The 26,337-nt window shown below is 46.3% G+C and overlaps 1 long non-coding RNA gene across 1 annotated transcript; it reads left to right on the top strand.

Moving 5' to 3' along the window:
* LOC135294353 (uncharacterized) lies at nucleotides 1–22,369 on the top strand. The gene is made up of 3 exons (XR_010356469.1): nucleotides 1–238; nucleotides 19,607–19,742; nucleotides 22,318–22,369. It is a non-coding gene; the product is annotated as an uncharacterized LOC135294353 (long non-coding RNA).
* The last annotated feature ends 3,968 nt before the right edge of the window (nucleotides 22,370–26,337 follow it).

Raw genomic sequence — 26,337 nt, 5'->3', positions numbered from 1 at the left:
AGCTGACCAAGGTGCCCCAGCTCCAGCTCTCTTGGAGCACAGGGACTGCAGTGAGTGGCCGCCTTCTCCCAGCTCTGGCCCTCTTGACTGTCCATCTGCTGGTGTCAGTGAGATGAGAGAGGGATGCAGCTTTTGAGGGTGAATCAAATCATCCCAAGCCATGAATTTTGTGTCATTAATTTCATCCTGAAAGCAGGCTCCTTCATTCTCCTGGGATGAATTTTAGAGCTTAAAACAGGTAAACCTAACCTCATGTGTGTACCCTTTCCCGGTTATAAAATTTTGAAAGTAGTCTGCTGTTGTAAATCCTGTTTTTGCGGGGGGAAAAACCATTTTGGTCCCTGCTTTAGGACATTCAGAAATAATATATTCAAGTCTAAAGTACTTGCTTCAGGCTCTCTTTTTAATCAGTGGATGAGAATGGGCACCTCTGGTGGGATAATCATCTGTTTTGGGAGAGCTGGTGGGCTGGTTGGCTGAATCATCCTTTGGAAATGCTCTTGCTCACTGTTCACAAAAACTGCTTGAAAATAAGAAAAAAGTATTTTTGGGAATATGGACACTGTTTAATGAGCTAGAAATGCAGGGGTTTGCTAGCAGGGGAGGAGTCTGGGACTGGCTTAGTAGTTGCACTGCTGAAAGCACTGGACAGAAGTGCAGGGGAAGTGAGCCCTAAGCTGACTTACACATGTGCCAGACAAATAAAATCCCATAAATTCTCTGATCTGGGATAAAATAAGGAGTGTGACTCCCAGAGTAGTCCTTGAGGATAGGACTTCAAACACTGTTTGGTATGGGCATTCCTGCAGCAGTGGACATTGGATGCAGCTTCACAGGGCTGACACCTGAGCCAAGGTGTTTGCCTATGAGCCAGCTGTCTAACCCTAGGTCAGGGAAAGAGAGAATGAGACAATGAGAAAGATTTCTGTCTATCCCTACACACAGAGAGAAATCAAATGAACTGACATGGAAGGAGCTGCTGAAGCTCACTTTATGCTCCAGCACACAGGTTAGAAGAGGAAAGAGCTCGGTATGGTTGCACAAGAGAAACTAATTTTCTGCACTGAAACATCATATTGCCAGTTTCTACAGGCTGAGGCTGTGCTTGTGCAGTCAGAGTTAGGAATTCATGTTGGTAAAAACAGCAAAGAAGTTTTTTCTGAAATAGGTATTTCCGTTTCAGAAGTTCATTATAATGCAGAATAATAATTCAGTTTTGTGCCCAGGTACTGTGTAGGTGAAGCAGATGGGAAGTTTCTGTTGCTCTATCACTCAATAAATACATTTTTGCTAGCTACAGGCTAACGCATGTGTAGGTAAATACATCACATATTCCACTCCTCTGGGTGATGTGGTGTTGATTTGGCCACAGTTTTCTTAGCTTTTCATTATTAAATTGCATACAAAATCCATATTTAGCAATCAGAAATGACAGAGTGCCGCACACTGAGTGAGAAGGAATTGTTATCATTAAAGATGCAGATTCTTTGCCGTCTTGGCAAAGAAAACTCTTCATCTTGCTGGATGAAGGGTTTTTGTGGATGAAGGGTTTTGGTTTTGCTTTTGTGTTACTTAACACAATATTAGTGTAAAAGCACTTCAGCTTCAGATATGCTTGTGACATCTTTGAAACCTTAGTAATTGTATTAATTTGTCGTAGTACTCTGTAATTTCATAATGAAAGAAGTTAAGTCAAAGGGTATTAATTTCTCTTAACAGAAAATATTATGATATAACAGAAAATGTTATGATACTTTTGAAAAGAAGAACATACGTTTCAGATTGAGAATACACATAGATGCAGCTAATTACACAACCAATTTTCTTGCAAAGTTATGTTTCATTAGTTTCCAAGTAGTCTCTTTAATTTTTATAGACCTACATGCTAGAATAGGATCAAGCAGATGAATGTTTACATGTCGGAGCCTTAGGACATACCAGCCAAAATGTATAAAACAGCTTACTGCTGTATATACTGGTTGCAATTGCTCTTTCAAAAATAGATTCCTGGGTTAGAAAAGGGAATGGGACCAAATTACTTAAACTAGAATAGAACATAGGTTTTAGAACAAATGGATATAAACTGCACATGAATGTATTTAGACTGGAAATGAGAAGAATGCCCTTAACCATCAGAAGATTAAAACATCCTTCTGAGAGTAAAAATGAATATAGAAGATGAAACCAGCTGTGAGATCTACCTCAGCTGGCTCAGCACAATCTCCTGATGTGATTCCTTGTGGCAGACAGCTGTGGGCTATGATGGCACAGAAGCTCTGCTCTGGCATTACCTGGTTCTAGTATAATATAGTATATTGAGTACCTTTTACATTAATAACCACCATGGCTCTTCACAAGGCGTGCTTGGATCTACACTAACCACCATCGAGTTCATTATGTTCAAACGTTTGGACATGAAAGCTGTGAGGTAGAACCAGGTGCCCTTTGGCAGAGATAATTGCCCTGGTGGAAATGGCTGGTGACGCTCAGGGGCTGCAGGGGGAGGTGGGAAGATGAAGGTGCTTGTAACGTGTCCCTGAGCAGCATCAAAGAGAAAACATTAATCAAAGTGGGAACAACAAAGGGCAGAGGGATGACTGATCTGAGAACAACGCCGTGTCTTTCTTGTTAACTGGAGAGTCAAATTGCAGCAGATGTTCTCAGTGTTCACAGCCTTTGAAGGCCTAATGATGCACAATGAAAGTGGTTGTGAAACCTGTAAATTAATGTCTGGATGCACAAGAGCAATGTTGGAAAGAAAATGAAAGTGATGGTACCTGATCCTTGAAGATGGCAGGTGTTTGTGTCCCAAGAGTGAAACTTTTGGACTTTTCTCTGAAAAGTATTTTAATTTCGCAACTATTTGAGAACAATCCCTGATGTAGTGGGCATATTATTCCACTGTACAGGGCCTGTTTGAGCTTTGCTTTGGAGGGAATATCCTGGACTTGAACCTTCCACCTCCCATTAGCATGGCACAGTTTTACAGACTGAAACTATGGGGATGATTTTCCTCGAGACAGAGAAATTTGGAAATACTCTCAGCAGCCCTTCCACATAACCAATAAATCTGATTAAGATCTGAAAAAGGCTTCATGACAATAACAGTAAGCTCTACTGATTATATTAGCATATTAGGCAGCATTAATGACAAAAACAAGAGGCTGGATTTGAGTGCCATCAGCCTGCTAGGCTCCACTGCCTTTTGCAATTAGCACAAGCTAGTGACGAGTAGTGAGAAAGCTGTTAAGGGTTCTCTTGTTTCTCACAAAGCTGTTAAGGGTTCTCTTGTTTCTCACAGTCTGCCTTGGAATCAGGCACTTCCTGTGCCTGTGGTTTCACCGTCTGTTTGGTGGCTGTGGAGCTACTCCTTCAAGAAAACAAACATGTTCTTTCCTCACACCCAAAATACTCCAGTCTCCATTTTTCAGGAGCCACAAGACTGCAGCAAAGCAAGGCAGTTTCTTGTGCAAGATGGTACACTCAGAAATAGAGAGCTGCTGCTCCTGGTCTTGTTGAATTGAGTGTCTCACAATCTCCACACAGAAGGCATATGAAAATTCAAAGCTATTATTGCAGTAATAACTTTCTGGGATGTGCTTCACACAGAGATTAGAGAGGCTTTTGCAAGAATCAGCAAAGAATCAAGAGAAAAGTAGAGTGTCTATGGAAGACACCACAAACTGCAGAAGCCATCTTCTGGCTGGACTGAGGTTGCCAAAACCAACCTGAACTGCAATTACACAGCTACAGCTTCCACCCAGCTCTACACACATCAGACAGACTTGGGGTTCAGAGATTTCTCTTGGGGTTTAGAGATTCCTCTTCATCTTTTGGAGGAGGCTGCCTTTCCTGTGACTTTTTCCCCTTCCTTTTCTTTGGAGGTCCTCTTCTCTTGTGGCTGCTCTAGTTAGCGAGAGCTGCAGCATCCTCTGGGGCAGGGATTCCCAGCTGCACGAGGTGTTGGGGGAATCCATGGGCTGGGACTTGGCCAGCTTTACCTCCCCTGCCATATCCCCACCATGTGAGGGCACCTCTGTCGCTCCACAACCTTCTACCCTGAAGAGCAGAGCAAGGACCAGCAGCTTTATGGGGCTGTGGGATTTCAGGAGGGGTCCCTTTGTCCATGGCATGGGCAAGCCTAAGGAGGCTGTCTGCTTTTGTGCTGCAGCAGAGCTGAGTGCACCTCGATGGGGGGTTATTTTTAATGGATGATGCAGCATGGCAGCGGGGCTGGCACAGAAACTCCTGGCTCCATCCCCTGCCCTGTGCTTGGGTGGCAGGTGGTTGCAGGGTGTTGTCTCTCTCTTGTCAGCCTGGCTGTAGCTTCCCTCCAGAGCATTTTAGGACTGTGCTAATTCCCTAAATTTAACCAGTGATGTCAAAGGCTCATGTTAGCTCCCTGCACGGAGTCCTGTGCCCACACACACACAGTTGTAAACCAGGAATAACTCCGCCACCGTGTAGATTTGAATCATGTCCCAAGCAGTGGCACCCAATGCCCAGTTTTGTAACAGAGACCCCTAAGCCTTCTCTGTGCAGCTGGTTCAGCCACACAGCTGGGGGGAAGGAGACTCTGGGGCTGGGAACACTCACAACAGGAGAGCTGGATATAGCTGGCAGTGCAAGGAGAGACCTCTCAAGGTAAGCTGGAAATGGAGCACTGTTATTTATTGATGCAGTGATGGCCAGAGAGCAGGCAGGGGGATGACTGTGTTTGGTTTGGCTACTGAACTGAGGAATTGGAAGAGGAAAGGAAACACACTTGGGTGTGTATCCAAATCAATGTTACTTTCTGTTGTTGGTTTTGTCAGTAAAATGGCAAAGTAAAGAAGATAAAGTTCTGTTCAAAACAGAATGTGGGATGGTGCTGGAGATACCTGTCTGACTTTGGGTGCTGGCTAAAGGAAAACAAGGGAAACAAAGGGCTCGTTTCACAAAAATTCTGGATAGGTGGCAGCCCCCCACCAACTTCCCATCCACCTCATTCCTTCCCTTCCTGAACCCAAGAGGCAGCACCCCACTAGTGCTCAGGATATGGACTATCTCCCACTCAGCTCCTCCCTGAAAAGTGAAGCCCAGAAAGACTTTGTTAGGAAAAAGTGTCTGTTTTCAGACAGAATTAGGCAGCCACAGAATTTCTCATCCCATTGCCTGGAGCAAACCTCTCTCTCCATTTGTCTGCTTTCTCAGAGGAGTGCAGTGCTTGCAGCTGGGCAGATGTTTAGCACAAGATCTTTGCCCCACCAGTTCAGAAGAACTGGTGAGCAGGATGAGATGTGAAGAACAGGAGTTTTGCCATGCAGATGTTTTGGTGGGGAATGGTTGTTTGTGAGGATGGACTCATTCGGTGCTAGTAGGGAAAAGCAGTCTCAGCCATATGTGATGTTTTGCTGGCTGGGCAGGGCACGGATGGGTGGAAGGGCTGAGCCAAGTTAGCACAGAACATCCATCACCTCTGCATTTCAGTCTGGCTGCAGGCTGTTAAATACCCTCTGGAGCCCTTCTTGTCTCCCAGAGCTGAGCTGCAGAGCTGCAATCTTGGCTTGGGACTGGTAGCATCACAGGAAACGTGTGGAGAACTTACCCTGGGAGTAAAACAGTCTGAGCTAAGGCTGGGAAGAAACACTTTTTGAGCTTTATATAGCTTACCCCTGCCCCTCCCCAGCTTCACAGGAGGATCAAATCTCATCTATATGTTTTTGGATTTATTAGTTTTGTTGGAAGAAGACTTACAGCCCAAGATTGTAACCAAAGGGTTAAGGATGTAGGAAGCTCAGGTCAGAGACCTGCATTGAAACAGGCCAGCTGGGTCCCCCCATTGTCCTGCCCTGAATGCTGATTGCTGCTGCCTCCCAGGTGGTTTTTCCACACATGAGCTAAAAGTTCCAACCTAAGAAGCTTTTCCTGGCAGAAGTTTTGTTGGAAGTGGTACATTCCTGAAATGAGGGAGGAGAAAAAAAAAAAAAAGATTAGTTGATATTTTCCAGGGAAATATTGATTCATCTGGCAATTGGGAGGCAGTGGGATGAGCACAGGGGGCACAGAAGCTGCTGCTGATCCTCATGAGTCCAAGTGTTGAGGGGACAAGGCACTTCCATGGGTAGGGAGCATCCCTGAGGTCTCTGCACATCCTGGCCACTTCAGACACAAACGACAGCCCTTTGGAAAACTGCAGAGACTGGTAGGCAAGCTCCAGTGCCTGGGAAAATAAAACAGCAGTGGAAAACCCACTGGCATGGCACAAGGCACAGACAGCCAAGAATGAACTTACAGCTTGCTCATGGGAGAAAAAGAGGTAGATTTGGTCTCCTTTGGGCCCCATCCATGGAACATATGCAATGTTTCATCCATCATGAAAAGATCTTGAAGGAAAAGCCTGAATCTTGGTGTTACAGATAATCCATTCTTATGTTCAGCTTGGTGCAGTGTCCCCATAGGGGAGGAGAAGATCGGTTTGCAAGGGACCATGCCTGTTTTTGTGGAGAGACAAGACTGAGATATTGAGGCAAGTAAAGACTGCCATAATTTTTTTGGAGGAAGCCTAAATGTAGTGGCTTACTGGAAGGAAAGAAAGGGAAAGTGCAGCCTCTGTCACACCATTTTTTTGGAAGAGACAGGGAATTGCTCCATACCCTAGAAGACGGTGCCCCCTGTTTGCTCAGACCTACAAAGAATGTTTCTTGCATAAGAACAGAAAAAGGCCTGAGAGCAGTTGCTTTCTTTGCGGCAGAGGGAGTCAGGCAAAAATTAATGTATTTAATAGAATTGAAAGCTTATTCTTTGTTTATTCATGGCAGTAAAAAACTCTTAAGCAACCCCTAAAAGAGTCATAGCCACGATACTTCTGCTTATAGAATCATAATGGGCAACGTGGGTAGGACTGACTGTTACAGTGAAATGGGTGGTAAAGCCACAGGAAGGTTTTTGGTTTATTTGCACCATCACAAACATGTCAGTATTACTGGAGGTATCTTTTTGGCTATTAAGAAGTGTAGGGCAGTTATTTGGTTCCATATAGTAAAAAAAAAAAAAAAGAGCTATCACCATCCATTTACTTTGCTGCAAATGGGGGGTCTGCTCCATCATTTCTTGAAGCCAGGGAGAATATTATTAACTGGATTATGTTTCTCTTTGCCCCACACCTGGAGCTGTTTCCATTTGAGAAGTGCTACCACCAATGTTGGATTGCTGATGAATTTTTCAGTAATGTGCATATGAAAGTAATACCACCTCAAGGGATGATTGAATCACCAGGTGTCTCAGTCTGCAGGATGCAGCTGGACACGTCCTGTCAGACACTGTGCTTCCATAATTGACCTGAGCAGACACTTTTTTTATGGCTGTTCCTCACCGATAGCTCATGCTGGCTGCGTGGCATCAGCGTTCGTCAGTCTCTCGTGAATCAGCAAACCAGGGGGTGGATAATTGCTACTTTGGTTCCTTGCTGAGAGTTTAAATAACATGCACAAATTGAAACCCCCTTATTGATACAAAACAAAAGTCTAACAAATACTGAGGTGGTAACCTGAAAGGAGAGGAGATGACGTGCTCCACATTTCAGCTGGAACAAATGTCAGCTGCAATGCTGACGTTTTTCGGGTGGAATCAGGTTTTTTTTCTTAAGTAGCAAGTAGACCTGGCTGGAAAATCGCGTTTCTCTTTACTGAGATATTTAGAAGTTTCAGCTTTTGGGTTTGTTCTGATGTAGAGCATCAGGTCCTCTCTAGTTTCTCATGAGAACCAAAGAGAATGAGGCAGGGACCTGGTAACAGGGACTCACCCACCACTATGCCTTAGATAAGACTGGTGGCCAAAATCTTGCCCAGTGCAATTAGTGGTGGGGGTTATAATTGCAGCATCCTCATGCCCTCGGAGCAGCCCTGGCTCCCCCATGCCACTGGGTAGATGGAACACTGTGTCAGGTGAGCTCTGCCCTGGATGCATCCAGATCCTCCTGCAACTAGAGAAGGGACCTGCAGAGAAAGTGAAGCAGGAAGTGACCACAGCATTCCCACCACACTGATCACGGGGAAGAGCAGGCAGCCAGGAGAAAATCAGCAGAAAGCAACTGTTGGCTGCACTTCTGTGATCCTAATGGAAGAATTAGAGGCTGAGCCCAGAGGCAGAGATCGTCACACCCTCATAAACTGGCACCAGACTGCTGGCTGTAAGGAGACAAAAGAGATTTGTTTCTCTTCTCCCCAGTACCGCTGCAGGACTTGCGCATCCCCATGGGAGTGAGAGTGGGCTTGCCCTTGGATAGAAAAATACAGAGCTGGGGGAGATCAGATCTGGGCATTGGTGAGACATAGGAAGCAAAGGTGCTGGGTCAGCCCTGAACTGAATGAGGAAGGATTAGGATGCCATAAGGATGACGTAAGGATGCCATAACCCCTATAAGAAGTCAGATAGGGAAGGATGGAGAAGGCATCCTTCACACAGGCCACTGAGGTCTGGTTTTGCCATCAATTCCTCCCATAGTCACTGACATCACCACCACTGTACCAACCTCTTTTCTGCTCCTGTCTGATCCTGAGGGAAGTAATTCAGTGAGAGGCTGGTTGGATTCCCTCTGTATTTTTTTTTCAGAGTTCCAATTTTGTTCAGCATAGAAAGATTGTCCCAGAAGCAGATTTCTCTGAAGAGGGAGCTGTAAATATTTTATGTCTAAGTTAGTCCTCTGGAAAATATGACAGCAAAAAGTGTTTCCTTCCTGCCAGTAGAGATCCTGCCTGAGCCTCAATTGCATTGAAGGATGTATGTGGATATTTGAGCAAAGAAGTTTTCTTGGCCTGCCCCATCCTTCACCAGGGAGAAAATTATGGTGGCTCTGCTGTCTGTCAGGGTCTCAATGAGACAGAACTCTTCCTCTCTGACTCCCATCACTGAATAACCCAGACACTGCTGCCCATTTTTGCCTGAGACTTCCCACTGCCTGCACCTGGCCTGGGACTTATCTCCTTCCATCAGTCACCCTTTCCTCCTCTCTCTGGAAAAGGCAACCCAGCATGTCTGTGAATAAGATGGTGTTACATGGTCTAGGCGTGGGGACTGGGACAAACCAGCCCTCAGCCAGGAAACTCCACTACTTCTCAAGAGGCGGCTGTGCAGGGCCCCACAGTGCTCACAATATGGACAATCTTCCCCCCAGCCTCACTCATGCCTGAGCTGCCCTGCAAGGTGAAGCCCAGAAAAGCTTTCCTAGGAAAGAATGTCTGTTTTCAGACAATTTTCTGACAACAGTGGGACGACCCCTCTCATCCTGTTGACTGGTATGATCACCTGTCGCTATTTGCTCCATTCTTTTGGGGGAATGCAGTGTTTACATCCATGCAGATGTGTAGCAGAAGACAGGCCCCATTGTGAAGACTTCTCCCACCAGCTCAGAAGAACTGGTGAGCAGGATAAGGAGCAAGGGATGGGAGAGGAAAGAGTGGGTTTACCCACTTTGTGGGTAAACTTTTCTGCAGCAGATGCACTGCAGTGCAATGACTGCTCATCTCTGCCTCGCCCAGACTCACCTGGGAGCTTGGCTTGGGCTGAAACCATCCACTCCATTTGACTCAAGGTAGATCCGTGCCTCTGGCTGTAAATCTCCTGGGAAGCTCATGACTCACAGCGAAAGAGCGGCGGAGCGCTGTGAATTGTGCAGCACTGGCTTCTCACCCTCCTGAAGGCGGTTTTGGCTCCCCAGGGTGTTTGTGCAGGAGTGGGTGAGCCTGTGCCACGGTGCAGCGACCACAGCCCTGCACGGACATGCCGGGAGGAAGGTAAGAGCGTGCCCCGAGTCAACAGGCCTGGAAAAGCCATCAGGGCTTGGTATCCCTGTAATTACAAGCCTACTATGTAGTATTTTTTTTTTTTTAAAGAAGCTTAACCCAAAGTCTCCATCACAGAAATGACCATTAGTTGACTTCTATCCAACCAGTGATTTCTCCAAGTTTCTCCCACCACAGAGTTGAAGTCTGGTGGCATCCCCATCATCCAGGATGGATTCTGGTGCTTCAGCACAACAGGGTCTTGGTGGGAGAGCTTTGACACTGCTGGCTCTGCTCCTGCTGCTCTACAGCTGTGGTGAGTGAGCCTGGGTGTGAGGAGGGCCTTGGGACATACCAGCACAGCCAGGGCTCCCAGCTCCTCCCCTGAGCATAGGTGGTGGCACAGCCAGAATCTTTCACTGCTCCAGACACTGGCTGCCAAGACAGCTAGCACCAGCTGGTGCCATGCTGGCAAGTCACCAAAATGTCTTTTGGTAAGAGCCTGAATGCTCTTTCTTTTGTGGCCAGAGCTATGCCATTGGAGAAAGAATGGGAGTGCAAGGTATCTGAGGGTCTTTCCCCCTTTTTTTTCATGTTTTAGCTTTTACGTTTTTCAGATTCTGTACTGCTTTTGTGTGTAAGTCTAGGCTTCATATTAGGGGATAGTGAGCTGTCTTCACAGGATAGGTAGACAAAACAATTCCTTCCTAGCTGGGGACCAAGGACAGCTGATGCAGATTTTAGGCCCAAGAGCATAACAACACTGGACTGAAGAGAGAAAAACAAGAAGGGTGGGACTTCATGGGCTAAAGTTATAATTGGACAATTAGCTCCAATATGCTAATGGACCAGAACTTTTATAAGTGAGACCCCATGACCCGTCGTCCATTTTGTGACCATTTTGGGTTGTGCTGCCCAAGGTGAATCCATTGAGGCCTCTTAATAAATACCTACTTTATTCTTTAGCTCCATCTAGCCTCTGTTCTAGGTCAGCCTTTACAAGGCATCAGGCTAATATCTGCTGCTCCTGGACCTGCTGGCTTCCTGAATACACAGGCAACAACCCACCTCATGCCTGGCAGCATCCCAACCTGCTCGCACTGCATGAAGGTGCCCAGCACAGCCAGATACTGACAGATGTCTTAGGCAGTGCTGGCCAGTGGAATGGGGTGATAAAGCCAAGCCTCAGAGTTGGCTCGAATGCTGCACAGCACATTTCTGTCATCCAGTACACAGGGTGCTTGAAGCCCTCCTGGCCCTGGGAAAGGGGGCTCTTTGCCTCCTAGGTGTGAGGTTTTCTGTCTAATCTAGTAGCTGGAAGCACTTAACAACCAAGCTCAACATTTTATATAATCTCCTGAGTACCATAAACTGCCAAGAGACATGATGGATGGTGATGATCTTTCAAGAGATGGAGCAGAAACCAAGATCTATTCACATCTGCCACAGTTGTGTGGGCTGCCTGTGCCCAAGTGAGCTTTTGGATGTCGTGTAGGAGTTGGAGCTTCACTTCTGGGATGTCCTTGCTGGAAATCACATGGGAAAACTGGTCACTCTAGAAAAAGATAGCAGAGTGTGAGCATCTGCTGGATCCCTTCTCACCATGGTAAGACCATATTTTTCCTTGCAAGAAGGTAGGGTATTTCCCTTCACTGTTTGCTCTTCATTGTCACTCTTATCTCCTCCCATCTGCTTGGTACAAGTGGCCTCTCTGGAAAGTTAACTTACATGGTAACATTCTCTCATGTTATTTATTCCTCTTCTGAGACTGCCTGAGGTGGCACTTGATCATGGCAGATATCCCTTTCCAGGTATCACTTTCCCCAGGTGCTTCTGACTCAAGGGAAAACCCAGGAAGACATCTACCTTCCTTATCAAGATGTAACTAGCCCAGACACCGCTGCATCACACCATTTTTTCATTCCGTGTCACTGATGACTCAGCCTTCATTAGCAGCAGTCATCAGGGACTATTTCACCCTACATTTCCTCCTGGCTAGAGGCCATCCCATAACCTGTGCAACCCAGTGAGCTTCAGATTGTCTTTACAGTGCTGTGGTTGCTTTTGAGACCTGGCTGCTCCTTCTCCTTGGCACTTCCCACATGTGGTGCCTCAGACTGCTGAGGAAGGTGGCAAGCACATAGCCCAACATCTCTGCTAGCTTTGGCATTCTGGATGTGGGAATTAGCAAAGCCTCTGTTTCAGAAGATCTCCTTACTTCTGACTGTCGAGGGATTTAGACAGCCAGTTGGGTGTTTTTTCCCCTCTGCTGGGTTTCCACGGGTTACTTTCCCATAGATCATTACGTGACTCAGGAAGACAGACACATACCTGGCATACTTGTGGGAACCAGAATGCGAGAGGTGGTGTAGAGCATTTTGAAGCTCTTTGAACAGACAAGAGCAGCTGAATTCCCCTGACTTACCTACCCAAACTAAAGCAAGTCCAGGCAATGGCTACATAGTTTTTGTGGAGCTCTTACCCAACAGAGGACAAACATTTCCCAGGAAAGCTTTGGTCTTGCAGCACCAAGGCACAGAAGCTTTTGTCGCCAGAGAAATCACAGGTGTTTTTTCAGGTAAGATTTGCCATTTCTACATTGCCATTTTTTTTTAAGCTGTTGTCTGAAATGAGGCTGGAACAGGAACATTTTCTTCTATGACTGCAAAAAAAAAAAAAAAAAAAAAAAAAAAAAAAAAAAAAAAGACGTGCTTTCTGAGAGGTCAGGGATACAGCACAGAGAAATTATCATCTCTTAAGTAGATAAGTGATTGTTATGATTAAAATATCCTGGCAGCTAATTGCTTGTGAAGATAACTGGCAGAGCTGAGGTGTGGTGGCATTTGGTGCTGCTAGTTTAATACAGACAGCTCTGCAACAGACACAAAAAGAGACACAAGCTTTGCTTCGAGGAGTTGCTATTAAATTTTCTGACTTTGGAAGAAAACCAGAGAAGTAAGATAGAGAAATTTTATTCCACATGATGATTTGGAGGACCTAAAAATCTTAAACTCACCACAAATCTGTACTGATAAGTACAGATTCAGCACTTCCTGCACTGTGTCACCAGAGCAGTGGTCCTGGAGCACTGCCAAGGGGATCCTGCTGTCCTGCCATACCTGTGAGATGGCTGGGACAGGTTTGTGAGCAGCTCCTTTGGGACCATTTTGGGGGGTACCCTTGCTCAAGAGGGAGAGTAAGAGTTTGGCTGAAACTAAGGATATTCTTTTCAAAACTTTTCAAGACTTTGTCTGGTTGTCTGTATACACAGTGGTCCCCAGTTAGAGGTGAGCCGGTTAAATGAAGTTACGACATGTAAATAGGAATTTATTTATTGGTTTGTCTCCTACTTTTACATCCAAAGGGATGTAGAGGATAGAAAAGAGCTTCTAGTGCCAGTTATCTTCACAGGCAATTAGCTGCCGGGATATTTTAGCCATAACAATCACTTCTAGTGCCCATCCCCATTAGTGCAGATGACCTGAAACTACCCACCTGTCCCTTGAGACCAGACTGGGACATGTCCTCCAAAAGGGTTTTGTCCTACAAAAAGCTTATCAAAAATGCCTTAGAGTTCCTGAGCAATGCTGGGTTCCTGACCCTGAGCCCCTTCCCTCTCTGGTCATCCTTGCAGCCCTGAGCTGAGTCAGGGGGATGGTGGCTGTGTTTCGGGGAAGGTTCCCTTTGGAGGAGATTGTCTGTTTCCTGGCTTGTGAATGTTTTTGTTTGTCAGGGTGAGGGGAGCAATACAACTTGCAGCTTGCCCTGACATGTGCCTGCTGTGTGTAAACCTGCAGCTTTTATAAAAAGGGCTCCTGTCTTGAGAACTATGGAGTGTTCAAGTGCCTCTTGGCTCTGGGCTTCTCCTTTAGCTGTCGTGAGATCAGATTAATGATGTATTAGTTTGAGATAACTGCCATGAGATCATGTAATTAGCTTGTGATCATACTCTGTGCCAGTTGGCTGAAACTCGATGCTTTTAAAAAAAATTCTTTCAGACCAGCTACAAAAAGAGCTTTTTGATTGATGACATTAACAAATAGCTCATTAGTCACCTTTTGGGCTAATTAAAGGAGAGCACATCCAAGGCAGTAAAGAACAGCTGTGGGTGATTAAAGGCAGCCGTCAGGCTGAGCTCTGGGGTGCAGGGGAAGTAGTTTATCACCTTGTGCCTCTCACTGTGCCCATGCTGCTCCAGGTTAAATGAATTTGTAATGTGCCCCTCAAAGTCCTGATCCTGCCCTGCTCAGCTCTGTAGGGCTCAGACAGACATTCCCATTCCTGCTCATATTGCCTTTGGGCAGATGGACATCTGCAGGAGGGCAGTGCCTTTGTAGAGCAGTGATACCTGCCCAAGAGCAGCTGCTGCAAGACTTCCCTTGGCACTGCCCTCACATTCTGAGTACATGGCTTTTTTGACACAAAAGTTGTCAAAATTACTCACTTTTTACTCTGGGCAAAGCTGTGGGTCAAGGAATACCTTAACTTCTCTGCACTCATTGGGATTGGGAAGGCTCTGGGTTATTGTGTAGGCAACATAAGGCCCCTTTGGTGAGCATGGGGAGGGAGGTTCCCAACACATTCCTGATGAAAAGAAGGCTATCCCTGTATTATTGCTGGGAAACATCCCAGGTAGAGGCATCACACATTTAAACCCATGTGTGATTGCTGTAAGGCTGCTGCCTGAGACCTCTCCCACAGCTTGGCCAAGCTCTCTTCCTCATCTCCAGCTGGACCAAGCTCTTGTCTTCAGTCCCTGCTTCTTGTCTCAGCTTCAGTTCTGCTGTGGCTGCCCATATCCTCTTTTTGGTGTGGTGAATATTGATCCCAAACCCCAAAAGTTGCCTGGAAGCATGTGTTAGGATCAGTGCCCTCTCTTGCTGTAGAACACACTAGCAATGCCCAGCCACCCCTGCAGGGTTTGCAGTGTGAACAGAAACAGATATTTCTCCCTTGCCCCAGCCTCCCTCTCCACATGATACTGAACTCCACTCTCCTTGGTGCGTTCCCTGCTGCCCCATCTACCAGACCTTCTATGACTTGTGACCACCTCAAAGGCTGCTGTGCAGCCTTTCTCTGGCCACAGTCCCTGCCCAGGCTCACTCTTACAAGTGAGCTTGTAGCTTGGGCTGCTAGAAGCTGGTGGAGGCTCTGCAGACACCAGCCCTGGCCTGGCCACCAGGCTTGGGGCTGCTCTGATCCCAGGAACCAGTTGTGTGCACCCCACACTTCCTGGCTCCCCCAGGACAGATGCTATCCAGAAGGGATCACACATGAACCCTTCTTAGGTGCTACAGGGTGTTGGAAAGGTTGTTCATCTCAATCAAGAAATCATTAAATGCAAAGAGCTCCAGTGTGCTGTTCTGGGGGCTCAGACCAGCAAGGTGGTGTGTGAGTATCACCAGACCTAAGTGATCACCAGCCTCAGTTGGTCTCCAGCCCTGGTGGTGATCTAGCTGGATCAGATTGAATTGAGTATGTCGTGACACTGTGCTCTTGTTTGTTTCTCATGGAGAAGAGGAGAAGTAGCTGAGTCTGTGTCTTCTGGAAGATCCACTGAATTTTACTCCCAGTCAAGTAGGTGGATGCAGTTAGAGCTCTAAAGCTGAACCATATACAAGGAGCCATGATAGTTCAGAGAAATGTGAGACCCTTTGCACAGCATCTGCATCTCCACTGAGCAGCACCTGAGCCATGTGGATGGAGCCAATTTTAAGGGCAGTGTTTGGGTAAACACTTCCAGCCTATACTTGTCCAGCAGATCAAGCCCCTGCATGCTGTAGCATTTAGGGTTTGATGCTTTAATCTCTTTTCTGTCTGAGTTAATCTCAGGTCATTAACTTTTATTTTCCTGCTGTTCTGGCCATGTGAATTCTACAGTTTATGGTACTAAAAAAAAAATATCCCCATGCAGTTGCTGAGTGCTCTGAGAGGCTGTGTGGCAGATTGTCTTGAACTGGAAATGCTCCAGAAGAGGAGCTTAACTGGGGCTTGTGCTCCAGCAGCCACTCTTGACAGATGAGAGGGATTGTAAAACATTGGTGAAATAGTCATTCCAATATTATGCTATTTTTTCCTGCGGTTTGGAAGAAATTTGCAGGTTAGATTGAAAATGGACAGTGCTTGTGATCTGCATTGCTGTTTTTGCGGTAGAGTAAAAGCTGCAGAATGAAAGATGTCTTAATGTATTTAGCCCCTATTATTTTTTTTAATATTGTCTTAGCACATAGGAGGAATGTAGGTCTTTTCTCACCTTGTTTTTCCTCAGAGGAATGGTGGAAGCTATAGGTGTGCAAAAGGAGCACCCCTTGCCCTAGGTGAAGACTGCACACAGAACCTGAGTGCAGGCCCTTTGGGAAATCTCACATTTGATTTGTCTTTTTGAAAGATGGAGTTAATGGGTGTTGGTTTTTGACTGCAGCAAGGCTGAGCCCTTCAAGAACAGGAGCTGTCATTCCAGCCCTGGTGAGACACCAGTCTGAGTAGCGATGTCTCATTCTCCAGCTCTGCATTTTAGCAGAGATCTATTGCATGAATATAAATGCAGCTAGTGGGCCTTGTCCTGTGTTTCCACCCATCCCTTTCCCTGCCATCCCATCCTGTTGGGCCGCCACAGCAGACAGAGGGCACAACACGTGCTCTGTGGTGAGACAGGGACCACAAACCCACCTCTGATCTCTGATGCTGGCACTGAACACCTGACACCAGCAGCTTCTGCTGACGTCAGGTTCTGCTGTGAAGGGAAGACATGGATGCCCCAAAGCTACAGCAAAGACTCAGGTTTATGATCTTCTGGGAGTTTGTCACTGCTGGTGTTGTTGACCCAAATAAATTTTGACCTTTGCTTTCTCTAATGTTGGTTAGGCCTTACATTAGGCCAGTGAAATCAGAAGGTCTTACATCTGCAATTAATCTTCTTTGCGATGAGGGCTAAGGACTCATGTCTGTAAGATTTCATGTCTATATGATCTGGAGCAGAGTGGGGCAGCCAGCAAAGAGCTGAGGTTCCTTCTTTCAGAGAAACAAGTAAATATGGAAAAGCCATTTTATCTTCTATGCTACGTTGATAAATTGCCCTTTTGTTCTTTCTCTCTTATACTTTTATTGAACTTGAAGACAAACCCCTCCCTTGGCAGGTAGAAAGAAGAAATTGCCAGCAGTACACATTGAAGAGATGCCTTTCAGTAGTGTAGCTGTACAAATAATAGGTTTTTCATTTCAGTGGCTGAAGTTAAAAATTGAAAATACTTTTTGGTTTGGATCACTCCCTAAAGGAGAATGTTTCTTTTCTTCTTTGATTTCTTTTCATAAGCGTAGCATGAGACATTCTGGTTTGAGATTATTTACTGCTTTTCATGACTAAAAAAAAATTAGAAAAAGGAAAAGAAAAAGCAAACTAGGTCACTTTCAAGCCAAAACTAGCACTTGAAAGAACAAGAAAAAAAAATCAGTTTTAAAAGATGGAGCCTAGCTGCTCTTCTCAGGACTCTTTTTCTTCTTTTTCAGCTTAAACTAATTACTTAGTCCACCCAAATTTGCCTGAAGTCTCAGCACCTCTTAATTGCAATTCAGGTGAATTTACTACATCAAAAACTCCAGCCCAGCTCTCTCCGTGCGTGCAGTGACCTGTCCTGCTCATTGCTCACCAAACATCTACAGACAAGTACTTAATTCTACTCAATTAAGGTGTTGAGCAAGAAAATATGTGAAATGATTTCTTGCAGGTCTGGCCAGTTGAGGAAGCACCAGCACACTCCAGGTTCATGCTGGTGAGACCTGGCAGTGGGCTGAGGCAGGGGCTTGGGCTGTGCCATGCTGGGAGCCAGTGGGAGCCAAGTACCTCAGCGTGGGGCTGCTGCCCCTTCCTGCAGCCCTGTCAGTAGATGACAGCTGAGGGGTACCAGTGCTTGACAAACACAGTGGGATGGCTCAGCCATGCTTTTCTTCCCTGTGGTGGCATGGCCCCATCCATCTCTTTCTTGGCCTCATTTCCTAAGGAGATGGTGCTGGTGTAATGGTGTCCATTGCTATCTGCCTATTCCTCCCAGGAGTGTCCTGAACTGGGGTTGTGACAGCATTAAATTACAAAAAATTCCTACAAATAATGGCAAAGAAAATCAGAGGCTGAGTAGTGATGACCAGCTGCTGGTGTGGTGGGTCTCATGGGACTCATCTCACTATGAAATCAGCTCTGTTGCTGCCATTTGGGGTCTGGGTTTGCTTCAGACAGTGCTAGGGAAAATCTTTGTCACCTCCTTTTCAGCGTCTTCCAACAGAGGGAAAAGCTTGTGGTTGTATCACAACACTGTTTTATGCTTCCTCAATAAATTAGAGGTAGCTGATACCGCAAGGATGATGATTCCGTTCCAAATCCATGTATTCCTGAAGGCCTAGGGATGCATTAAATGCCTGTATGTGCTACCCCACCAGGGATCATAGAACCATAGAATTGCTTGGTTTTGAAGGGACCTTAAAGATCATCTAGTTCCAGCACCCCTGCTGTGGGCAGTACGCACTAGACCAGGTTGCTCAATGCCCCATCCAGTCTGGTCTTGAGGACTTCCAGCTGGGCAACCTGTTCCAGTGCCTCGCCACCCTCACAGTAAAGAATTTCTTCCTAACATCTGATCTAAACCTTTTTATAAGCCACCATTATGTACTGGAATGTGTTATATGGTCTCCTTAGAGCCTTCTCTTCTTCAGGCTGAGCAGCCCCAGCTTTCTCAGCCTGTCTTCACTGGAGAGATGCTCCAGTCATCTGAGCACCTTCAGGGCCCTCCTTTTGACTCACTCCAACAGGTCTGTGTCCTTGTGCTGGGACCCCAGAGCTGATGCAGCCCTGCAGGTGGGGTCTCAGCAGAGCAGAGCAGAGCAGAGGGGCAGAATCCCCTCCCTGGCCCTGCTGCTCACGCTGCTCTGGATGCAGCCCAGGATGAGGTTGGCTTTCTGGGCTGTGAGCACACACCATTGGCTGGACAGCTCTTCATCCATGAAAACCTCAAGTCCTCTGCAGGGCTGCTGTCCATGAGTTGTTCTCAGTTGTTCTCAGAGTCTTGCTCACGTCTGGGATTGCCCAGATGCACAGGTCCAAGGACTCAAGGGAAGGAAAATGTCTCCATGCAGATTCCCAGGTGGAACAAACCTGTGAGTTGCACTGAATTACTGATAGTCAGGAAAATAATTTAGTGGCGACACCAGAAAGGAACTTTTTAGGGTGAAGAGCTCCCATGTTAACTGCTCAATAATCCCCATTTTTTCCAGTGGCTCACAGCCACTGCTCTGGGGCTGGGGCAGCCGTGAGAGCCAAGTAGCCAGGGGTAGCATTGCCTTGGAATGTATATCTGACTGAAACTTCCAGTCTGCAACTCCTGTCCATGGAGGAGCTGGGATGTGGGAACAAGGGCCAGCAAGCCTCCCTGCCCACTCCCCTCACTTGCCAGGACCAGATGGCTGGGCATGTAAAGCCAAGACACACACTCCTGATGGATGCCCTTGTGAAACTTCAACCCACTCAGAGGTAAAACACCATCCCTGCAAGTATCATAATGGATTAAGAATTTCTAAGTGTAGGTCAGACTGATAACAGAAATTTAAGAGGCCCAAGTCCTGGTGGCCTTTTGATGCAGTGGGAGGCTTGTTGATGTGATAAGTTGAGTAGAGTCAGCAGCTCCTTGGTCCAAGAGTTCCCTGTGAGCCATGTGGCTTTTTCCTCAATTTTTAAAAATTATTTTCTTTTTTTCCTGAAATATTGACAAGATTTTCCTCTGCTGAGGTGAGCTTCTCAGCAGCTGGCTATGGTCTAGCAGCATGACAGATGCTCAGAGTGTCTTTTGGTTATTCCCCAGAGAGAGCAGCAGGAGGCATTGCAAGCAGATCTTTGATGCTGCGGATGAGAGATGGACCCTGGTGAAAACTGGAAGCTGGATGAAACAAACTGGTTGTCTCATGGTGGGATCCACCCCTTTTCCAATGTGAAAGGAGGTAGGATATGATTGCTGCCTCTTAATCCACCCAGTGAAAGTGCTGAGAGCCTTCCTAATGTTCTGCTGCCATTCACTGTGCTTGCAGTGGTCCCAAGGGTTCTGCTGGGCTATGTCCAGACCCAGGCAGTACTCGGTAGGAAGGTGGGAGAGGTCAGATCCAAACTGTCACACTGACACAGCCACTTGGTCTGCAGCTTGTTTTCCTGCTTTGGAGTGGACTTAAAAAAAACCCCCCATATATATATATATATATATATATATATATATATATATGAAAAAGAAAAAAGGCCCAACACCCATCTTTTGGCCAGTTAATGTTCCACTTGTGCTAGATATAACTACCCCAACTTTCCATGAGGAGGACTCTGCAGATGCCCATGGTTGGGAAGGAGTGACAGGAGAACTGATAAAATATTCTCTTCACTCATATTTGTGTGGGACAATTTAGGTTGGCTGCAGGGATACATGCTGTCCTGGCAATGACAAGGGGGCTGCCCTAACTGGAGCTCCCTGTGCAAGGGCTGCTCAAGGCTTTGGCCCACCTTAGCCAGACACAAGACGTCCCATCTTAAGGCTAGGGTTTATTGCTCTCTGGAAATTCCCTGTTTCAGGAAAGCACTTGGTGCAGATGGAATGAGGAGTAGCCAGCAGTCCTATTTCCTCTGTCAATTCATGTCTACCTAATTTGCAGTCAACTGCCCTTACTTGCTTTTTAATCCCCATTTGAACATTTGGCAGGAGCAGCCACAAGTGCTCCTTGCTTAGCTCCAGGTCATCTTTTTCACCAGAGGTCCCTGTCCCCTGGGCCAGCAGAAGCTGTCCCTCCCTGGGCAAAGTTCCTTCTTTGTCTGCGATGTGCTGTGCCCCAGACTAAAACCAAAACAAACCCACAGCCTTCCAGATGGCAGCACCTTGGGAACGGAAACACTTTGCTTTGGTAAAGCGCTCGCTTATCTCCATCTGTTTCCCTTGGCTTCCCGCTGATAGCCCAGATGCTGGGGGAAGGGAGAGGGACAAACCAAGATGTGGCATCGCCTCCTTTTCTGTGAGAGCTGAATTACATAAGTAGCTTTATGCTTTTGAACTCATAAGTAGATTTATGCTTGTGAGCCCTGGGCTCAACATCCCTAGCAAAGCACCACTGGGCAACATCCTTATGGTAGAACATCTGTTGCTTCTCCAGGTACCCAGCCCAGGCTGGCTCCAGGGGAACAGCACAGGAATGCTTGCTGCAGTCCACTCTTTTTCCCCATTAGAACAATCTCTGCTTCTATTGTTTCTTAAAAGTCCTTGTTCTGTGCATGGTCTGTATTAGTGCATTGGTTAAATGCCTGTAGACTTCAGGATTGCACTGTGCTTGTGTCTGTAAAGCAGAGGATGGCAGAATCACTGCCATCAGGAGCTCACAGAAATCCAAACCAGCTGAACAATTGAATGTGGCTATACATCGGCTTTTGGTTTTGTATGCAGTCCATTGCTATCCTAAACTCATGGCTCACAACCTTTTCTAACCATTGGGCCTAAGAGCATTTTATAACAGAAGGCAAGATTGCTTAGAAAGGGCACAGGGGATTGCTGTAGGGTATCATGGACCTGCACAAATGTCCTCCTGGAGCCCCTAGGAATACAGGGATTCACAGACCCCAGATCAAAAGATTTTTAAGTCAAGCCCATTCACTGAAAAAATGCCATGAATCATAAAGGGGAAAAAAAACCAAAAACAAACAAACACAAAACCCCCCACCCTCTGCAATTTAATTTTTGGGGTTTTTTTCATTTTCCTTGGGTTTTTCAATTTAACAGCATTTTTGACATTGCAAGAAACGTTTGAAAATAGCAAAATCCCCATTAACTATAAGGCACAAATGGAATTCAATGCTTGGTCACATATTCCTGTGTGGTTGTGGACTTTACTGGTGGTAAGTGATCTGTGTGTGTTGTGCTCTGCAGCTGGGAGCAGACAAGATTGGGTGGGTTCATTTATGGGATGCAAAATAAACCCCTACAAGTTGTTGGTGAGAGATGCCACCAGCTCAGGGATTTCCAGAGCCCGTGGTCTCACCTGTCACAGGCACTGAGTTACTGCAGTGCTGCTTTCAGATAACTCATAGGTTTGGTCAGCCTCTGAATAATTCTTGCTCCTGCTGGTTAAATCTTCTCCAGCTGCTGATTTTGGAGGAGACTGTGGCACACAGGAAAGCTTTGCTGCAGGCAGGGTGCTCCTGGCCATGCCCTGAGCACTGGATAAGTTGAAGAAAGAGAGCGAAGAGCTGTGGTAGGGACAAAAAGGGCAGCACTACCGGGGACCCCAGGGAGGGTACAGATAGAGCAGTGGAGCTTCTGCTCTTCAGGGTTCATCCTGACAAGCCTCAGTCTTGAGCTGGTTCTGAGGTTTTGCAGTAACAGCTGAATTAAAAGAAAATCCTCAGCATGCACATGAAAGCTGTCAGGGTGAACTGGAAGCAAGCTGAGCAGGGGCTTATCTGCAGTGTGATTGAAACAGCCTTGTCACCCCATCTGTCCTCATCTACCTCTCCAGCTGACTTCCCTAGCATTTGTTCTTCTTCCCTCAGACAATGAGCTCTCCGAAGGTGCCCCAGCCCTCTTTGCTCTGGATCAGCTGGGTAAGTCCATGCACAACACATTTTCCTCTGCCTGTTTTTTTTAAATTTATTTTTTTAAATGTTGAGTAATTAGGAGATGACTTAAGCAACAAGGCAGCTGCTAAATGCTTTTAAATTTATCAGCACCAGTGCCTCCCTTCTGTGTTGTTTTTGAATGGCATCCATCAGAGGGATGGAATAGCTTGACACTAGATGTGTTTGATAGCTTTCTGTGTTAAATTGATGCAGGATTTTTTTCCCCCACGAGAAAAGGTGTTACCTCTCTGGTGCAGAGCACTATAGGATGCTGTTGTTTCCTGGCTGGGGGTTTGAGGCTTAGTCAGCAGCTGGTACTGGAGTTTCTGTGACTTTCTGGCACCTTGCAATATGATGAGGGATTTTTCTTCACCTGTGAGGCAGAAGTAGATATAAAATCAAGAGAGAAGAGTAAGACACTTTGAAAGAAAACAACCTCAAATGAGCAATGGAAGCTGAAGGCTTCAGAGGTTGAATCCATGGGGAAACCTCATCTGGCAGTGATCTCCCTTAATTCCAGGGCCAAGGTCAAAAGAGGTGTGATTCTCAGGATGAGTTAGAGGTGTTCTAGATAAGGTGTGGTGAGGACCTGAGCTGCAGGATGGGAAGCTTCTGAAGGAGGGTTTCTGGCCACGCAGCACTGGAGGTCTGATATGCATGGAAAGGGGAAAAGCACAGAATCATGAAATGGGTAAGGCTGGAAGGGACAGGACCACAGTGGGGTCATCTGGTCCAACCTCCCTGCTCAAGGGCCATCAATTGCACAGAGTTGCATCGAGATAGTTCCAAAATATCTCCAGTGAGAGAGAACCCCCAATCTCTCTGGGCAGTCTCTTCCAGTGCTTGGTCACCCACACAGTAAAGAAACTTTTCCTCCTATTCAGGTGTCTGTTGCAGCTTGTCCTATTGCTCAGCTCCACTGAGAAGGGGCTGGCTCCATCCTCTTGACACCCTCCCTTCAGACACTCACAGATCTCAGGTCACCTCAGTCACCTCTTCACGAGGCTGAGCAGGTCCTCAGCCAATCCTTGTAAGAGAGATGCTCCAGTCCCTAAATCCTCTTTGTAGCCCTCTGCTGTATCTGCTCCAGGAGCTCCACGTCTCTGTACTGAGGAGCCCAGAACTGACCAGCTCCCACCCCTCCTGAGAAGAGCATTCTGGAAAGATGCATGCTGAGCAATAAGATGTGCTGGGACATATGCCAGTCTCAGGATTAGGTACCCTGCCTTGCTCTTTGTCAGCATGGTGGGACTGCCACGGCATGCTGCAATGTGCATCACCTTGGCAGGACCAAGCACTGGCCCTTCCTCACAAGGAAAAGGCACCCCCCTCTTCATTTTCACGGCAAGAAATTCTCCACACTTGGAGGTACTCAAAAGCTCTCTAGACATGGACCTGGGAAGTAGGCTGTAGGTGGCCCTACTTGAGCAGGGGATTGGACCAGATGAACTCCAAATGTCCCTGCTAAACTCAATCTTCCTGTGATTCTGTGACTACCCTGCCCCTCCTGAAAGCCACCTTGACCCCACATGATCCACATGCACCCACTGGGTACTCACCATGTATGGCACTGGTGGAAACTTGGGATAGGAGGGTAAAACTGCAGGAGTCCAGAGAGTGATTTTTATCAAGTATAACTATCTGCAATGTATATTTCTGCTGCCAGGAGACAGGTTCTTGAAAAAAAAATCCTAGAAATACAAAAATGCTTAAAAACTGTATGCCTCACTAATTCTAGAAAAGGTGGCACATCGAGTGGTTTTCCTCACTGGCAGTGAGGGTCACATTTTAAAGTAGTCTGTGTGAGTTCTCTCCACTTGGTGTCAGGATAGAGACTGCTCTGACATGCATTCACCCAGAGGAGTGTCTTAACAGGGAGTGGGAATAAAGCCAGGAGTCTTCCTTTGGCTGCCTCATTCATTACCTGATTGTGGTTAAAACGTGTCAAATAACTTTAAAATGCATTTTCTGTGACAGAACATAGACCAGCTCCTTTTATCCTCTTGATTTTCCTTTTCTTATTCCTTGAACAGAGTCTTTCCTCAGTGGCATGTGCCCATTTCTCCCAACCTTGGCAAACCCTCTAGATCTTAGTATTTAGTGACAAAGAAAAAGCCCCCTTTCCCAAATAACAAGTTGTGGTGATTTTAGGAGGAACTGCTCAGACACCACTTTCCTCTGCCCAAGTGTTTAGACATCCCTCAGTCTGGAAAAGATTATCCAAACCAGTGCTTATATCACCTTACAATTCCACTCTGCTTTCCAAACATAGCACAATACATGATTACTCCATCCAAGGTAGACTAGACAGACGAGGGATATGAGATAGCAGAAGAAGTAATGGAAATATGATTTCTTCTCTTGCCTTCCTCCCAGCTGGTAAGTTTTCAGCTGGATCAGTCCCCTGGCCTAAGTCAGGCACAGCTGTCTGGTTTGCCAGGCAAGACAGGCAATAAGACCAAGCACAGGTTGGAGAGGTAGAGGACAAGGCCATCCCAGCAGCACCTTGGTTTTATGCTGTGAAGTTATTGTGTAACCAAAGAATACCAGGTCAAAAATACAAAGCCCTGGTCAAACCAGCCACCTGAACAGCAGGAGTTATTAGTAGAGGAGCAGCAGATAAAGGAGTATTACAATAAGAACATGCTGAGACAAAACATCAGTATTGTAATAAAGCATCATCAGGATAAAAATCACAGAAAGGCAGGTTTGAGCAGGACTGCAGGAAGACAGATACACCTCACTTCTGCCTGGAGGCAGGGATCGTGGCTCCTGCTCACACATCACCCTCTGCGCAGGACCAACTCATCCTAGCAGCCTTCCCAGGCAACTCACCCCCGTGCTCTGCTGCCCTGGAGTGGTTTCCTCAGTGTCTCATTAGATTTCCATAATTTAAGCCAAAGGCAGGCATAAACAGAAAAAAGGCCTTCTAAGGGTCAGACTGAGAGTTTCTCGCCCACTCTGCAGGGGCTGAAGGGGGCATCCAATGGAGGATCAGTGGAGTCTATCCCTTTTTTCTTGCTCATCATGTCTTTGACCGCTAGTCCTGTGTCCAGCTTTCTGTTGGCTTGTCCCAGCTTGCAAATATAAAAAGCTGTCCTTGGATTTTGTGTCATTTGTGGAAGTGCTGTTTGGGACCAGATTCATGAGAGGTTTTTTGCATCACATCATACAATGAGTAACTAATCTTTAAGAAAAGTTTTGACCAGACATGCATCCATCTTTTCATATTTTATTGTAGCCCCGGCGTTCCTATCCTGCGTATAGTGACACCATATGGCACAGTACCTGAAGTCATACTTATACACCACTGCATACAGCATCTGCACCTTCTCATTCATCTGCCAGGTTTATCACCTCATTGCAGCAGCTCAGATGAGACTGACAGCTCTGTTCTTGCTGAATCTGGGCTGGATGTTTCTCATACTCTCCTTTTCTACATGTTTGCAAAAATGTTAGTGATTCCAAAGCTTCCAATGATGGAATTAACAATGAATGGGAAATCCCTTCCTAGCTCTTTTTACTCTCCTTGTCTTAAAGATTTGTGATCTGCTTTGCCCTGCCCAACCTTTGAAAACGTCTCTGTGGTCTTCTTCTGTGTAAGTCAGTGCATGGCTCACCTGTACCTTGTGCAGTAAGAACATTTCTGACATTCCTTGGAGAAGTACCTGGCAAAGGAGGCAAAAGTGACTGAGGGAGAGAGCAGCTTCCATGAAAGCAGGCTCTGAGTAAACTACAGCTGAATTAGGTGGAAAAGAGATGCTTGAAGGAAGGTACAGTAGCAGTACAAGAATTCTGAACGGCATAGAAGTAAATAATTGCAAGACAGACATGGGCATAGTGGATGTAGTCCAGCAAAGAGCCAAAAGGGGGATGAAGGGACTGTGGCACTTGTCCTGTGAGCAAAGGCTGAGAGAGCTGGGTTTCATCAATGTGTATAAATATGTATAGGAA

Source organism: Passer domesticus, chromosome 2 (assembly GCF_036417665.1).
Source record: "Passer domesticus isolate bPasDom1 chromosome 2, bPasDom1.hap1, whole genome shotgun sequence".
NCBI classification, from domain to species: domain Eukaryota; kingdom Metazoa; phylum Chordata; class Aves; order Passeriformes; family Passeridae; genus Passer; species Passer domesticus.
Note: the sequence above shows the minus strand (reverse complement) of the source record. Positions and strands in the feature narration are given on the sequence as shown.